This window comes from Mycteria americana, chromosome 4 (assembly GCF_035582795.1).
Source record: "Mycteria americana isolate JAX WOST 10 ecotype Jacksonville Zoo and Gardens chromosome 4, USCA_MyAme_1.0, whole genome shotgun sequence".
NCBI classification, from domain to species: domain Eukaryota; kingdom Metazoa; phylum Chordata; class Aves; order Ciconiiformes; family Ciconiidae; genus Mycteria; species Mycteria americana.
In genome coordinates, this window is record NC_134368.1 from 39,724,559 (window position 1) to 39,742,209 (window position 17,651).

A 17,651-nucleotide genomic window follows, 5' to 3' on the forward strand; every position below is an offset into this window, starting at 1 on the left:
GAGAATGGAGTGTCTCTCCTATGAGGAACGGCTGAGAGAGCTGGGCCTGTTCATCCTGGAGAAGAGAAGGCTCAGGGGTATCTCATCAATGTGTACAAATACCTGAAGGGAGGGTGTAAAAAAGAGCCAGGCTCTTTTCAGTGGTGCCCAGTGACAAGGCCAGAGGCAATGTGCACAAACTGAAACACAGGAGGGTCCGCCTGAACAAGAAACACTTTTTATTGTGAGGGTGACTGAGCACTGGCACCAGGTTGCCCACAGAAGCTTTGGAGTCTCCATCCTTGGAGATATTAAAAAACCATCTAGACATGGTCCTGGGCAACTGTTTCTAGGTGGCCCTGCTTGAGCAAGGGGGTTGGACAAGACGACTTCCACAGGTCCCTTCTGTGAACAAAGGGCCTCATTTAGGAAAGAGTGTTTTCAGAAAATGAGAGATTATTACCAATCTGGAAAAGAGAAATGATAAATCACTAACTGCACTATTATCTGACTGGAACTTTTCAGTCTTCAGTCCATTCTTATTTCCCAGTTACCATTACTTTTTACTTCTATTATTAGTGACTTAAGTGTAAGTCCAAAGTAAATCCAATATATTTTCTAAGAAAAGAACCTAGAAACAGGTTACTGTTTTAAATTTTACAGTTTATTGTCTATTTTGTGGTAAATGTCCATAATTTTTACATAGAGATTCAAATTAATTAAAACAGTGTTTTATGGGACATGGTCGGTTTTGATCCCTTTGTGAAACTGTCTTTTAATTTTACTATTCTTAATGAAACATTTCTTTGTCTTTTCAGCCTGACTTTTAGAAGATTTTTTTACCTCCAGAACTTCTCAAGAACAGGAAAAGGCATTTCCCTCCCCAAAACCTACTACCTCTGAAGGCTTCTGCCTAAGCTTACACTTTTCTATGTGTGCATTTATGTAAGACTTTATAATTTCCTAAACTTCACCTACACATCACAATCAGATGCAACCAGGTTTATAATCTCATGCTTAGACTGAGTTTCATGATAAGATTAAAAGAAATACTATTCCCAACAGAAGCAGATAATTATATTGCCATTGAAAGAAAGGGTAGTTACTAGGCATCATCTGAATACATCAATATAGAATTGATTCTTGTACTTTCAGTCTGTATCCAGAGCAAATAGTAATAACGTTCTCCATAAATACTTGCAGATAGCTACTTCTACTTGCTTGAATTAAACCAAAAATAGTGCAACACTCTATCACTCATTAGAGAGCTTCCAGAAGTTTTTTAGGCAGTTTAATTTCTAAACAGACATAATCTATACATTTGCCTATCTAGTTCCAGAAATTATTAAATATGTTCAGTACGTCAGAGTTACACAGTAGCTCTCTTTGCAATAGGTTTTTCACTGCTACAGCTCCTTACATGAGCAGACACTTCTGTCAAGGAATATACCTATGCCAGAAAAAGTAGATGTGTCTATTAATGGTTTCCTTAGTTTAAAGATTATGCTTTTGGCTCAAGCCTAAAAAAAAATAAATCCTACTCTACAGGGCACAGTAAGCATGTAACATAACATACTGTAACATAATGTAACGTAATGTAACATAACATAATATAATATAAAAAATGTTTTTAATTATGCGCCTTTAGTGATTGTCCGTAGGTTAGGGATGCTGTTTAAACATAGAGTGTGACCAAAGAGAATCTAGAATTTTTCTGTTTTTCATTCTCCTGTCTCCTGTCTCAAATACATATTTTTTCTGGCAAAACCACAAGTGTTTTTCTGTAAATGTCTACCTGAGGTTCTAAGTATCTACCACTTTCACTGACAACTTCTTGTTAAATAAAAACATGTTCAGTACAAGAAAAACAGTAATTTCTGAAATAAACTGTTGGAAAAAGGGACAATCTTGCTTAAAATAAAAGAATTTGTTTTCATTATTAAGCAAAAGTACTTTACACAAAGTGCCCATCTATGTCAGCTTAATGAATTCTGAATTAAAATGAAACTTCTTTAGAAGTAATTATGACTAGTCTGTAATTATCAATTTATTTTATTATGACTAGCGCAATTAAGGTATGTTCATAATTAATTTGTGTGGAGATACACAATAAATTGTTGCTAGTAGCATTAGAGATGATTGGTGAAAAAAAAAACCCTTTCTGGTAATGGAACAAGTATTGCGAGACCCCACAGGCAGTGCAGGTTAATGACTCTATTGCACCTTTCTCCTTTTAACAATATAAATGGGAAGAATGGTCCCAAGATATCTAGTTACTATTATCCACCTACAATTTCATCGTTACTCAGCAGACCTTGTGCCACTTGAAGCATGTTCCATCCTCTGGAGCATATGATCTAGTGCTGATTAATGGTGATATATTGATCTTGGAGAGCTGGGTTTAGCAGCATTGCTCTGTACGCTAAACTTTAAATTGATTTTAAACAAGATGATATCCAAAGTAATTCAAAGGTGGTTTATTCATGAATCCACATGAACCATAGATTTTTTTATTTTTCCTTTTTGGCTCTGAAGGTGGGATCTGAAGCAGTGTAGAACCGGTCTTGACTTGATACAAGTATTCACCCAACAGTGCTTCTTTAAGCCATATTTCTGGGAACTGAGATTATCAGCCAACAGATGCATTTTAAACTAAACTAAAATACCTTTCTTGTGCTGCAGGCGGAGGACATGGAGCTATGTAAGAGGAAGCAGGGAGTGAATAGCACTAAAGAAATTACACAGAATAGATTTCCAATAGGAAAAGAACACAATTCTCCATGAAGTATTTAGGAACATACATTTTTTTAAATTGTTCTGCTGACTTGTGCTCAAAACAGAAATACAATTGTAGATAGGCATGTACAATTATATATACAAATACTCCTCATGCAGTTACCAGTTGGGTAACTGCTTGATAATAGTTGGGTTTATAAATTGCTAAAAATAGTTCCGTTGTAGCAGGTCAAAATTCAGAAGAAGGAGACTGAGTCCACTTAAATGTACCCCAAACCCAGACTGCCCATAAAACTTTCAAATTAGAATATTTCCAAAATAATTTCTAAAATACAAAGAATTTCAAGTATGAAGTTACTGAAATATGTAGCTAAAGAATTAGTCTTCTTGAGTCTTACAGTTGTATCATGCCAATAACATTAAAAAGACAAATATTACATAATTTATCATTATTATGTTGTTGATATGTAGGTATCTTGTGATACTATTAAATCTACGTAGGTACAGAAATAGAACTGCATAAAATGCATACTGTCATTTCTTATGTTGCAGCCCCCAGGCTGCCATCGTATTCATTGCTCATGTTTCCTTGCCATATTCAAGGTGACGACTCAGCAAATTTCAAATCCACGATTCTGCAGAAGTTCTATCTTCTTTCCATATTCTTAGACCATTAACCACAGTAAAAGCTATTCCAGTCTTCATTGTCCAATGCAAAGGAATAGCGAGGGCCGTGATTCATCCACAGATGCCGGAAGTAATAACGAGAACATTTGTTCGAAGATTGAACTGAGTCATATGCTTCTCCATATTTATAGTGACAGAAAATAAGGCCTTTATATGTATAAGCAAGGTCAGACATGTATGTTGGGAAGAGCACACGCAGAGATTATCCTGGGCATTGAAGAAATTATTGAACGTATTATAAACCTGAGGCCTATGAATGTTAAAAAATCTCTGCAGTCCTTTAAAGAGATTTTAAATTCCTACCCTTTAAGCATGATAAACATGGGAACGTGAACAGAATTATACTTCTCTACAGGCTTCCATCGACAGAAGCATGAGATACGACTCTGTATATACATGATACTCTTACCCATCCTTCCCATAGAAGCTACTGGCTAGAGACAAACTTTTCATAGAAAGACACACAAGCCTTGAAAAAGACAAAGCAAGCAAAGAAATTACATTAACTTTTTCACACCACTTCACACTGTAAACACTGAATATAAACAGCTTGTTTTGTTTCATATGAGTTGCTTCCTTCCCCATCACTTAGTAATTCTGATTGATATGGCAGCTTCTTATGACTTTGGGCTCTAGAACATCTTGCCAGTCCTCCATGGGCAATAGGTTTTTAGTCAGATTTTGCAGCAAATCAGTTTGCTCTGTCATACTTTGGCCTTTACCTTTTCCTCTGAAGATAATTATGTTTGATGACAGTCTTGCATAACATGCATCTTACTAGTAATAGAATATCTTACAAGTTTTGTAAGAGCGTTATAATAACATAGCATCAGATTTATCTAGACATGTTCAACACACTCCTATACTATCAAATGTCATTTCAGCAGCCATTCAGATGAATCTTTGAGCTTCATTGGAATTTATCTCTGAGGGTGTTTGAGAACATGAATAATGAATCACAGGCAAGTTTTACTAAATATAACAGCTGTCAGCTAAAATGTATGGTTAGTAGCACACAGTGGATTCCTGGTGTGGGAGTAAAAGACAAGTTAAAAAAATCCAGTAAATGACTAACAGTAAATGTACTATCTTATTTACCTACTTATTCCATGAGTTTGTTTTTTTTTTTTAATTCATTTCCTGAAGGAAAATGGCCACAAATGTGGAAGCCATTATTGGGTTTTGCCTGTATGAACTTGAATGCAAAGTGTTGAAGGTACTAAACTCCTAAGTAGGCACATAACTTGATCCCTGAGAATTCAGTGTCTCCAATACCTCTAGGATTTGGGCCCTCATTGGTATAACTGTAACACTAAAAATCTTGAAATGTTTTTTGTTTATGAAGAATAGCTTGGAGGCAGAATCCTGTTCTGATAGAACATGGTATTGCTTACAGAAAATAAGGAGAATTACTGTAACTTCACTTGCTGTGCTGCTGGCATGCTGCAACCTGTCCCTAACCTTCTAATGCAGTACTTCTTTCATATTGCTTACTCTGCTTGCACCCGTTGTTGTTCTCTGCTCATTTGCAAAACATTTTCTATTTCATGAGTCCCTGAAGGAGTCACGGACAAGGAGCATGCCCTCTCGTTCATAATGTATCATTGCCATTCCGTATTGAGAGATGTTAATTATTCTGAAATTGTTTCCTGGTCTTTACTCCCTACTTGAACTAATTTCCATGGAAGCCACTAGTAGAAGTGATGAGTACAAAGTGAGCAAGAACCTCTCAGCACTGATGGTTTGAAAAGAGCTTAGTCTATCCTTAGCTTTAGCACTGCTGAATTTAGCATCAAGAAGCTATTTGCCTGTATAGTGGCAGGTGTTGACTAGTGAGTTGGAAAGAATTTGCCAGGAAACTCATGGCTATGACTTTGACAACTGAGATTAATGCATTCTGCAATGTCTTTGAGTTTTCAAACTTCTTTTGAACTCCTTATAGAGTTTTAATAAAGTTTGTTTATTATATCTACAGTTCTGGAATATTGTTTAGAGCTTGTTCAGTTATTAACCTTTTATACATATGCACATTGTCCTGGTTTCCGCTGCGATAGAGTTAATTTTCTTTCTAGTAGCTGGTATAGTGCTGTGTTTTGGATTTTAGTATGAGAATAATGCTGATAACACACTGATGTTGTAGCTGTTGCTAAGCAGTGCTTACACCAGTCAAGGACTCTTCAGCTTCCCATGCTCTGCCAGGTGCACAAGAAGCTGGGAGGGGGCACAGCCAGGACAGCTGACCCCAACTGGCCAGAGGGCTATTCCATACCATATGGCGTCATGCTCAGTATAGAAACTGGGGGGAGTTGGCCGGGGGGCAGCGATCGCTGCTCGGGGACTGGCTGGGCGTCGGTCAGCGGGTGGTGAGCAGTTGCATCACTTGTTTTTTTCCTTGGGTTTTGTTCCTCTCATTCTCTCTCTCTCATTGTTTTACTTCTCATTACAATTTATTATTATTGTTATTGTTGTTATTATTATTGTTATTATTATTAATAATATTATATTTTATTTCAATTATTAAACTGTTTTTATCTCAACCCACGAGTTTTCTTACTTTTGCTCTTCCGATTCTCTCCCCCATCCCACTGGGGGGAGGGTGGGCGAGCAGCTGTGTGGTGCTTGGTTGCCGACTGGGGCTAAACCACGACACATATGCATATGTAATATATATAAATAGTATCACTCTTGCTTTTTATATATATACAAAAGCAACACAAAATAGTAGATTTTATTATCTATATCACATTGCATATTTTTCACCTTATGATTTCCAGGTTGTATTTGATATAATCTTTTTACCACACACAAAATTAGCTTATCTGCAGGCAGCAGTTTGAAAAAATTAAGCTTCCACATCAGGCACGATTGGGAATGTATACACATCTCTGAAATCAGCAGGGCCCATTGAAGAACTGGCCATACGTTACAGACTTAAATTGACATCTAATAGATCCTTAGAAGGCAAGGCTGCTGCTGTTCTGGCTCATGTTTATGTTTCTCTGCTTAGGTGTGCTTTCAGGTTTTGACATTTTTCCAAAAGCAAGAGCAGTTCTTTTTTAAGGGGAGGAAAACCAACATTTCCCACATGCAGTAGTGTTGCAGGCACATAAAGGAGCTAAAATCTTGGCCCAGGCTCTTAATGTGAGTCTGTAGTGCCATAGAGGGCCCCTACTGGCCTTAAGATACGTTGACCCAGTAATTCATTTAGTCATGGATTATTTCATTTGTTTCCATGTGTGCCATAACTATGTAATCATCATGATGCGTTCTGTGCCCTCATATGGGATTAAGATGTTGATTTTTTTAAAAAAATTTCCAGTCAGATAGAAAAAAAGAAAAGCTGGTGAAAGCATCCAGCAGCTGGAGATGAAGTAAATTTGGCACACTTGCATTTGTTAGGCTACCTGCTAGCAAACAAGAATAAAATTCAGAGCAGCATACAAAAGTTACGTGTTACACAAATCTCATTATCTGTATTTATTTAGGAGGTAGTAAACATCTTTTAGCACTGTGTGAAGTGAGGATGCCCATGGCCATGAGCTCTTCTAGTTCTAAACTCTAATTTGAGGTATTGCAATAGCCACTGAAAACTGTGAAATAATCTGCATGTTTTCTTCCAAAGGGAATATCATGATTTAGAAGTGTTATATTTTGCAAGTGCCAACAGAATGCTAAAAAATCTCTTTCAGCTCTTTTCTTAACCCACACTGGATCTCAGATGTGAGCTGCAAGCAATTTTTGATGGTAATGTTTGTTGGAGGCCGTTAGAGGTACAGATGCTGTGTATTTGGCAATACGCATCAGGAAGGCTCAGGTTGGGAATCAGAGGTCCTGGTAATACAAACCATAATATAAAATCTCAGCTTTCTAAGGAATTATTGACAGTAGCTTATTGTCAGCTTTAAATATTTAATCTAATAAAATCATGAGCCAAAGCAAGTCACATGGTTGAGTGCTACTTTGGGGAAATTGTTGCAGTGTTTATTGTATATGGATAAAGAAACAGGGGCACTATAAACTGTTTTACAGGAAATTTTAAATTAAATTTGGAGTCCAAGTACCTTTCTAGCTTCAGATTTTTGTGAAGTTAATTCTTTGCAAACCAGTCAGTTCACTACAAGAAATTGCGGTAAGTCTGATGGCATCATGAAGAGAATCAAAAGGGGCTTATTATGCTTTATAACTATCACATACATTTCTAATCATCTACTTGATATATCTGCCTGACAATGCGGAGTTAAATCCTGGAGACTGTTAAAATAAATAGAGGCAGATTTAAGTCATATTAAGGGAACACTATCAATTAAGGAATGGTCCTGCTTAGTTCCATTCAAGCTAGTAATATATGATTTTGCAGACTCTATGAGAAAATATTGTCGAATAATCTAAACCACAACCAAACTGCTCAATAACTGTTTAGGCTCTTACCACTTTAAAAAAAACATTATGTTCCTCAGGCTTGAACCTAGGGGTGTTGAATCACTAAGGGACTTCAAGCCTACACAGGTGAGAGGTTGAGTAGCTTGCCAATAATTACAGTAGACTCATCCACTCCCACTGAGTGTTGACTTGGCTTCTTAGCCTACGTCTGACGTACAGCAGCTGGGTCTCTGGCGAGGCTCATGTTCCAGCTGGGAAGGAGCAAACACCAGGCTCACCAGGAGGCAGAAGCTCACAGCCTCAGCTATCTCTCAGCAGAGATTATTCCCTGCAGCCAGATGGTTTAGCTTAACAAACGGTGCAGTCAGGCATCAGTTGCAGGTTGGAGGCAATGGTCATATTGACTGGCTTTCTGCTGAGCTTGGGGTCTGCTTGGATGAGTTTTCCTTTCAGTATGTTTTGTTTTCTTGGTGGTTTTGTGCTAAGTATTCAGCAGTGGAATGAGTTAGAATGGAGAATGTGCTTAACTGTGCTAGTACTTTTCCTATGCTTGATCCTGCCAGGAAATAGGCTCCAGGTAGAAAATAGTCTTTTAAGTTGCTACATTGCAGCTAAAATGTGTGTGAGCTCTGCAAATGCTTGTTCTCCTTGCACTGTCTCTAACTCCCAGCTGAGCATGGCACGTAGCAGTACCGGTGCTATTCCTCTCCTTGCTTGTATGAGTGGCTCTTTGCTTGGTTTCAGGGGGGACAGTGGTCAAGCAGTATTACTAGCTTACAAAGGTAAGGAAAGTTAAGGTAAGAGACAAAATAGAGGAGCATTCCTGTTGTAATGATGGAATATTAACAAATAACAGTTAATGTAACTAAGGAGAATAGGCATTTGCTGTTTAGCATCTACTTCTGACCTAGCTGGATCCTCGGGGTGAACTTTAATGTAATGCCTCGTTTAAAGAGGATTTTTCCCAAGATTCTTTAATAAACTAAACCCTTCTTTTGTACGGGTTAATGAATGACTGAGGGGTAGGAGGACTAGAGAGAGGTGAAAACTGTGGATCTGTAATTCTGTTACTGTGAAACAAAATGCACGAAATGCTACTTTAAATCACAGTGTGACTAAAAATTCAAAAGGATACCAACATACAATTTTCTAACCAAACTCTAGTAGAAAAAAAAAACCTGTCTGTGTATTAGAAAGGTTTAGGAGAATTTTCTTTCCCTCCTCTCCCTCTGATGTAGGATCCAGGCATATCTACAACCTATACATTCTCTGGAGTGTAAAACCTATCTCTGATTATTAGGGCAATCATATCAAGGCAATGGGAAAGAAGCTTATTCGCTGAGTTGGGAATGAAGGAAACTGAGAAAAGGCCCATCTTTTCCCTTCCTTAAAGTATTCTGCTTTGCAGAACTTGTAGGTAGCATGTTTCCATGGATAGCTTATGCTAATGTACAGTAGCAGTAAAGCAGGGATAAACTGTAACTGAGAAACTGCTAATCTGCATTCAATGCATTTAGCTATGTTGAACACAGATGTGTGCAACAAGACTGTCATGGTGACTGAGTCACCCAGTACTCTCTGAAAAGAAGGGCATCAAAACACCTGAGATGGATATTACTGGTGCTGAAAAAGGTGAGTTTTCTCACAAATTCTGAGATGACAGAGAAGGAGACAACTTCTTTCTTTTCTGCCTGCACAAATGTTTCCCTAAGGGAAAGAAGTCACTCCTTCTGTGTCCTGTGTGTCCTACACAACTGCAAATACATACAAGAATTTGCTCAATGGGGGGGGGGGGGGGGGAATTATTTTATTTTAGCTCTTAAAAAAAAAAAGTTACCTAGCACCTTTTCTATGAATAGTTAACTGTTAGAATAATATTTTAGAAAATTATTCTTTCATGAAATGTAGTGACCAGATTAATCCCTTAAATCTAACTTCAGTGTTATGGAGAAGGAAGGGCCTATCCCAGTAGTTAATAAATAACAAAACACAGTATAATACAGGAGAAGGTAGACAAATGAGGAAGAAGAAATGCTAGAAAAAAGATACATCCTGCCAAACAGAAGTAATATAAAAAGTCAGGAGAAAAAAGTAGAAATTCAGAGGTAGATAATAGAACGGAGAATAATTAATCAGGGTAAAAGAGAATTAGGGTAAAATCTTAGTTCCGCTGGGGGACTGGCTCAACTCCTAATCCAGTGATGCCATTTCTGGATAATACAGAGGATATTAGGAAAAGATGACAGACTGGACTTAAAGAAGGTGAGATTAAGAGAAGATTTTTTTTTCCTCTGGGGTATGTTTGTGATATGGAGTATAGCTACACTTGCATATGGCCTAAAGATGTATTTTCTTCTTGTTTTGTGTTTTTTTTTTTTTTTTTTTTTTTAAATCTGGAGGCTGCTGTTAGATTAATCATCTGCCAATAGCTTCCAACTTCCTCTGTGTAGCTGGAGCATATAGGCCAATTTTTTTCTTAATTTTTTGTTTAAATCTCACTGTGTCCTGTTCTTTAACAAAAATGTATGAATTTTGAGTTCTCTGTTTATTTGTGGGGTTTTTATAATTGTGTACAGAATAGAAAGGACATCTGAAAATATGTTTATATTTGTTTTTATTTATCTTGTCTATGCTTTTCAAAAAATTTTAAATCAGTCTAATGCTATCTTGAAATTGTCTGACACCTTTAAGAGTATAACTCTGAGGAACCTTACAAATGCAGGACAGACTATATGAAAAACCGATATGAAGTTCAGAACCAATCATAAATGATCATGATTTATTACACCACATCAAAAGCAGATAACCGCTAAAATCCATAATTCATTGTAATAGTATCATAGTCAAGCCTGACAAAAAGTCATCATGTTTATACTTGGATAGTTCAGATGAGTAATTTATTAGTTCTAAAAAATAATGTACTGTAAAAATACTCACAGGGCTCTAGACTCTGCCAACAATAAAAAGCCGTATTATGTATACAGGTCCATGCACTGAAAGTGCCCTTCAAGTAGCCTCCATGAATGTATTAAGGATATACAGTATCCTGATATGCTAAGCAATCTTGCTTGTCATAAACTTTTAATGCACTAACTTTTTAGTAAAAATACCATTGAAAATCATCTTTTATCAGTGCTCCAAGCTAGATCACTTTGTCCTCCCTGGCTGCTACCTTTGCCAATATAGGCTACAACTAATCTCCTAAAGTTTTACACTCATAAAGGAAAGTTCACCTCATCTCCTAAAATACGTGTAAAGGTTTATTCAACACATGTATCATTTGTAGAATGTTTACAGAATTTTATTAATAATAAATGATCAGAAGCTAAGTTCAAAATAAAAAGAAGATAATTTCTTCTATCTCAAGCCATCCTGAGAAGGGGACGAATGATCTTCATTTTGCTTACCTAAGTAAGAGGCAGAAATGGCACAATGGATAGAAGAGTCTAGTATTGGCAACAGCTTTTGTTCTGCAAACTAGAAACTGATTGTAGGAAACACAAACTGATGCTTATAGAATGTAAGAAAACAAAAGGAAAACAAGTAAGAGAACAACAGTGTTTCAAGAAATGGAATAAATTTCAATGAGAAAATAACATTTCTGAGTTACTATGCTTGCATGCCATTAGGACAAGAGATGTCTTAAAGATTATTTCTGCTTGATTATCCAGCTGAAATCAAGATGATCTCTTGCTGTAAGAGTACTTGAAACATTTAACAAAAATTTTAAGTTCTAGCCATAAAATCCTGATTAATGTTACATTTGAGAAATGACATTTTTAATCTATATTTGATTTGTCTAATATAATTTTTATATTATGCTCATTAGTGTGGTTTATAAGCAAATTTGATTGTTTGCTCTCATTTGGCTACTGTTTTGGTTTTTTTTTCTTTTTCCCTATACACTGTTATTCTGAACAGGTAGCTGCTGTCTTTTACTTTAGAGCTTGTCATCTTTTGGTGATGGATACAATTGGGTAAAGTTCTTTTACATATAAATATCTGGTTAAAAAGTTAGGTGCTTATGACTTACCAAAATCAAACTATTGGCCTGTTACGATCCTTGGCTTTTAGGATGTCTTTTAGACTCTCAGGAGCCAGAGATTTATCATGTGAAAATGTGTGTGTTTTAATGTTTTCTTTATTGTTTTAAATGCTTAAAGCAAAGATTAAATACTTTCTCCTTGGAACATATTTTATCGAGGAAAAAGATGTTTTAATCTAGTAAGCCTAGATAAACTAAAAACAGCTGAGAAAAGGGTAATCTTACTGATTTCTCTTTATGAGAAGATTCATCATGTGCAACGAGCAAAATGAAAGCTAGACTTACACAAGATACAGGTACTGATACTTGCTCTTGCAGCAGATGGAGGCTCTGTGTCCTCATATGGTGTCTACTTCCTTTCTTTACAGCTGAGGTTTTTTTCCAGCTGTAGGTAGAGCTTCAGCTGTAGTTATTCTTATTTCATATCCTAGCTGCATTATGACATTAACAAACAAATCCATATATATCTATATTGCATAGTTATTGTTAAATTCTTTTAGTGACTCTAAAACAAAACACCTGTTCCATTTCCAACATAAAATACTTAGTCTTAGTCCAAAAATTTTGTTAATGTTTTAAGATACTTTTTTGCCTTAGATCTAAAATCTTTCTTGAACTGCAGCTCCTCAATGAAATTTAATTGTAACTCTTCTTGCAACAGGTAGACATGTATGATATCACTGGAAGACATGTATGGAAAAATTGAGAGCAACAAGAAACTCTTTCCTTTCCCAGTTCAGAACACAATTTGTCCACTGAGTCATTATTATATCAAGGTAACTTAGACACTCTGGTTCCCTTATCCTTGTCTAAACTTGGTCCCAGATACTTGGAACTCTAAATATTAACTGCCGGTAGTAAATATTGATTAAAAAGGGAAACTATTTTTAAAAATATCAATTCCCAATATCTGGACACTTATTCTCTTTAGAATTAATTAGTAGAATTTACTTGTTTTATATATTTTGCATTTCAGTTGTATGCAAGCACTCAATTGAGAGACTTCCTGAAAATGAGCAGGTGAACCATGGAAGGAATCTGCATAAACATTGTGTGGAAACATTTGTTTTTCTCAACCAGTCACCATATGTATATGAGTCTGTAAGTACGGTATTCATTACCTCATGGGCCTGAGTGCAAGAGGTTGAACACTGTTGTAATTTGAAAAATCTGAGATGGATTTAATTTCTCGTTTTGTGCGGAAATTTTTGGGAGTCACCTTTACCCTCTATGAGATCACTTTGGAAGAATGGTTGGTTAAAGTTCTTCCCTGCCTGCATTCAAGCTTTCCTGCTCATACCCTCATTTTGCCTGAATAATGTACCTTTACAAATAACTACAACTTTAAAAATAATAAAATAAAGGCTAGCATAATGGATAAGGTTTTGTTATTAATATACTTGAAGTAGATGAATTGTGCATCATTAATTTGTGAAGGAAAAGGAGATATTTTAATAAAGAGGTAAATTGTAAATACTTTTATTACAGAGAGCAGATAAAATTAACTTTCTAATGAATTATACGAAATAAATATTTGAGAAAAATAACAAGAGTAAAAAATGAAGGAAGATTAGGTCTACGGGGAATAGGAAAGAAATGCAGCGCTGGGGAGAAAGTGAGGAAGACAACTAACACGTGTGATACTGGTACATGATAACAGCTGAAAGCTGAGAATAAAAATTCTTGGCAGAATATTTGCTCTACCCTTCCTCCCCTTTTCTTTCTTTTTTTTTTTTTAGAAAATTTTCACGTGTTGGACTTGTTTCTGTATGAATTACAAAAGGTTCAAATTCAGGTATAGTTCAGTCATCCTCTTTTTTCCTTAGTTGTCTAGTATTGTGTGCAGTGATGCTCAAAATGTCCTAGTTTCATGTTTGCAATCTAGTTAGTACTGAATGTAACTTATTGCATGTTTTGTTTTCACTTAATTTGGGCACAGATATGCTGCATTTATACTTATTACGTAGTGACTATGCTCATTTGAAAGCATATCTGACAAATCATAGTTACAGGTACATCAGTTGCATTTTGGACTCTTGTCACTGCAGATAAAGTGATAAAGAAATGAGTTGCCTTCATAATTATTTCAGATACTGTACAGGGACACAGTTGAGATTTAGCAGATCTACTGCACCCGGATAACTACAGAGTTACAGTATTTACGGCTAGGAATTTTTTTACATTGTTGTTCTCTTATTTCCCATTTCATCAGGAAAGAAGTTTTTCAGAAACAATAGTTTAAAAAATATATGTTTTTAGCACCTACTTGTCAATAGGTTTTTGTCATTTAAATATTCAGTATTCATGCTGAATACTCATCCAACGTTCATTCTAATGTCCCTGTTTAAAGCCACTTGGTTTTTTATAGAGGTTTATATTGGTTTATGTTGTTTATAAAGTTTCTTCTTAAAGTAAAGGAAAATATTTTTGTAATCACTGGTGATATAATTGAAGTTTTGGTGAGAAAATGTTGATGGTGGTGGGAAAGCAGGTGGGCTTGAGGAAAATGGGGCTTTTATCTGAGAACAGGTTAGATTTTTAAGCTGCATAGCTACTGCTTCTGATCTCATAGAGGACTTGTGGACATCAGCTAGTGTATCGGTTCATTAGCCTAGCTCTCTGCTTCCTGAGCAAAACTCTACCTTACTTCATTAGCACTGGTATTTCTGAAAGAGGGACCAGAAGACTTTATGATGATAGAGCTTGAGGGGACACAACAAAGACCTTAAAAGATGGCTGTGTAGAATATTCTAGCTTCATTTGAAACACAGGCATCCTGTCTTCAAGATAAATGGTTCCAAATAGTGAAAATTAATTCCACTGAATTTATTGTTTTGCCTTTTCAGGTATGATAGCCACTGCATTCTAATGATTTATTCTTTTTTTCAAATGTGTTGTTTTTCTTTTAATTAAAATTGTCTTTATTATTGGTAAATGTAACTCTGCTCATTATGCTTGAGGGGGTTTTTTTGTTTTTTTTTGTTATTGTTGGTTTGTTGGGTTTTTTGTTTTTTTTTTTTTTTTTTTAGAACTTCATAATGCTTTAATTCTCAAGAAAAGCTATACACACCTAAATACTGTCTGCTGTAACCTGAATGGCATAAGGGGTAGGGATCATAAAAACAATACTCACAAATGATAGTTAGCCAAAAAAGATTGTTACTCTTAAGACCGGGGCTTAATAAACTGTAAAGATTGTGCTAAATGTGATGTATTAGAATGGTTTTCGTGCTTAGTATTATGTTCTAAATTAAAATGGAAAGAAATACTTTAGATCACAATTGTTTAGAAATTATCACAATGAGATAATAACTAATAAATTACAAGATTTTTACAACAAATGACTGAGTTTGAATTTTTATCCTGAAAAAAAGAATATGCTTTATGTGACTTAGATGATGCTCTAATAAGAGTGCTAAACACTGTGCTAAACGAGAAACAATAACAGTACAGGAAAAAATGCATTCAGCAAATAAAGTAGTTGATTATTGTCGTTTATCTTCTCTAAGTTCAACATGTTACATGGGATATCATAAAAGTGTGTTGATGAAGTCTTGGTAGCGGTTTAAAAAAAGCAATTGTCAATAGCATGTCTGCAGCTTTCTAACAGGAGCATGGGTGAACTTCAAACTTTGCAAGGCTGAGCAAACAGACTGTATAGAAATCTAAGCAACTGTTTGAATGGCTGATTTTGGGGTTTTGTTTTGGTTTTTTTTTTTTTGAAGAGCTGCAAATTCCAATGCCTGCTTCTAGAATTTGTCTTCCTCTGAATTCAGCAACTCACAAAGGCTACATAAGAAAGAACCGTTATACAGTTTCTTTGTTAGCAGCCTTCCAATGTCAAGATAAGTGACATTTTATCATTTAGAAAGAATTCAATGTATAACTTTACAGACTGGCTCAAATTAGATATGGATACTAATGACACTTGAAGATAAGGTGGTGCAGGAAGAAAACTAAGCTTTTTATATTATGTTAATTGTCTGCAACTCAAAAAATGGCAAGTTTATTGGAATGTACTTAGGGAGAGACATCCAATCATTCCACCTTACAGTTGTATTTCTAAGGGTTCTGTTTTCTTTTTATTCTGCTCAGAAGAGCATATCATATTACTTAATTCAGTTTCAATTTAGTTTTTTTTCTCACCCATTTTTTTATATTAAATAATCCATATTGGATGATGATTAGACAAAGGTTTTCCTTGTTTAGGCACTTCTTAAGTAGCATTTTTAAAGTTGGGAGAGAAAACTTTAATATGAAAGTGAAAATTATGAGAGAATAGAGAATTTATGTGAAGTCTTGAAGTCTTGGGAAAAAAAAAATGTTGGGGGGGGATGGTGGTTTAAAAAAAAAAAACCAAAAACCAAACCAAACCAAAGAAAAAAGGTGAAGGGTATAAAACTCTTGTATGCCACAACATGGAAGTATGAATCTGACCGATAGGTAGGGCCAGACACTGTCATCTCTGAGGTACAGAATATTTCCTCCAGCACACAGGGTCCAAATAGTAATAAGTCAGAATTTTACATCCATAATAGAAATTATAGTAACACTGAACTGAAAAGGACAGCTGTCTGTAATCACAGGTAACTATCATAATAAATGTCAACTTAGGATAGCTCAAGTGAGGCTTCTTTCCTTACTCACTCTTTCTCCTTGTTTACCTTTGCTCCCACATGCTATAAGACCTGTTTTAAGGATTAAGAATAATAAGTGAAAGTAAAGAGATACCATATACAGATAGAGTGCTAAGCTGCCTTTGGTTGAACTGAATGTACCAGCTTAAAACGACTGTATTATTTATAAATAATAATAAACAACTGTAGTTAGGATTAGAGATTCATCGTATTAGGTATTTTGTGGAAATGAAGACATTTTCTCTAAGGGTTTATAATCTTATCTGAAATAACTGCTGGTTTTGATGGCATAGAGTTAATTTTCTTCATAGTAGCTAGTATGGGGCTATGGTTTGGATTTGTGCTGAAAGCAGCGTTGATAATATAGAGTAAAAGTAGGACAGAGATAGCGAGGCAAGAGGAAAATGTGCAAGTAGGTTAGTTAAGAGGCACAACTTAATGGAGGCAGTTTGTCTAATATTTGTTTACTTTTCTAAATAGATAGTATTGGCTAAATAAGAATGCTCCTCGCTTCATTAGTGGTAAGGAGCTCAGTATCTCTTAGATGATCAGGAAAAAGTGGGGGCTGAGGAGACAGCTACCGTCTTCAGCTCCATTCATGTGTAAACTGCACAAAAAAAGTAAAAGTTAAAACCTTTAGGAGAGAACTAGCTGCGTGAGGTTACTAAGTGGCCTCATTTAAAGTATTCCAGTCGTTCTGTTTATCTGCCTCTGACAAAAATGGAAATACATAAATCTCAAAGTCTTCAAGAGACAGAAAAATTGTTTTGCACCCTACTTTACATTAAAATATGCTCTCTCTGAAGTTATAGGAGCAAATTTGCCCCTCTTTCTTCTGGTAGAGTGTAAATTGGCACATGATTATCTTTTGTGTTGTCACCAAGAGAGTACGAAAAGTCCTAAGCACCAGGTATTTTACATTCATTGAGTGCTGTAAATGGAAAAGTAAAGGTTGTTGATGCAGAAAATACATTCCATTTCAATTATATAGTTCCCATCTTTCCCCATCCCCCCCCCCGCCCCAAATATTGGTGTGTGCATACTTCATCATTAAGTGTTAGGTAGTAGCCCTGATGACTGTGTGTGTTGCCTCTGTGGACCTCAGGTCCAGAACCCCCAGCTGCCAGCAGGGCAGTATGTGCAGGCTGATGGAGAAGCCCACACATGGAGGATTGCATCCTAATAGC

General features: G+C 35.9%; 1 long non-coding RNA gene across 1 annotated transcript in view; it reads left to right on the plus strand.

Moving 5' to 3' along the window:
* The window catches only part of LOC142408653 (uncharacterized), a 178,592-nt gene extending 172,805 nt beyond the window's left edge, over positions 1–5,787 (plus strand). Inside the window, exon 3 of the long non-coding RNA XR_012775364.1 lies at positions 5,602–5,787. This is a non-coding gene — a long non-coding RNA (uncharacterized LOC142408653). The remainder of the gene's footprint in view (positions 1–5,601) is intronic.
* The last annotated feature ends 11,864 nt before the right edge of the window (positions 5,788–17,651 follow it).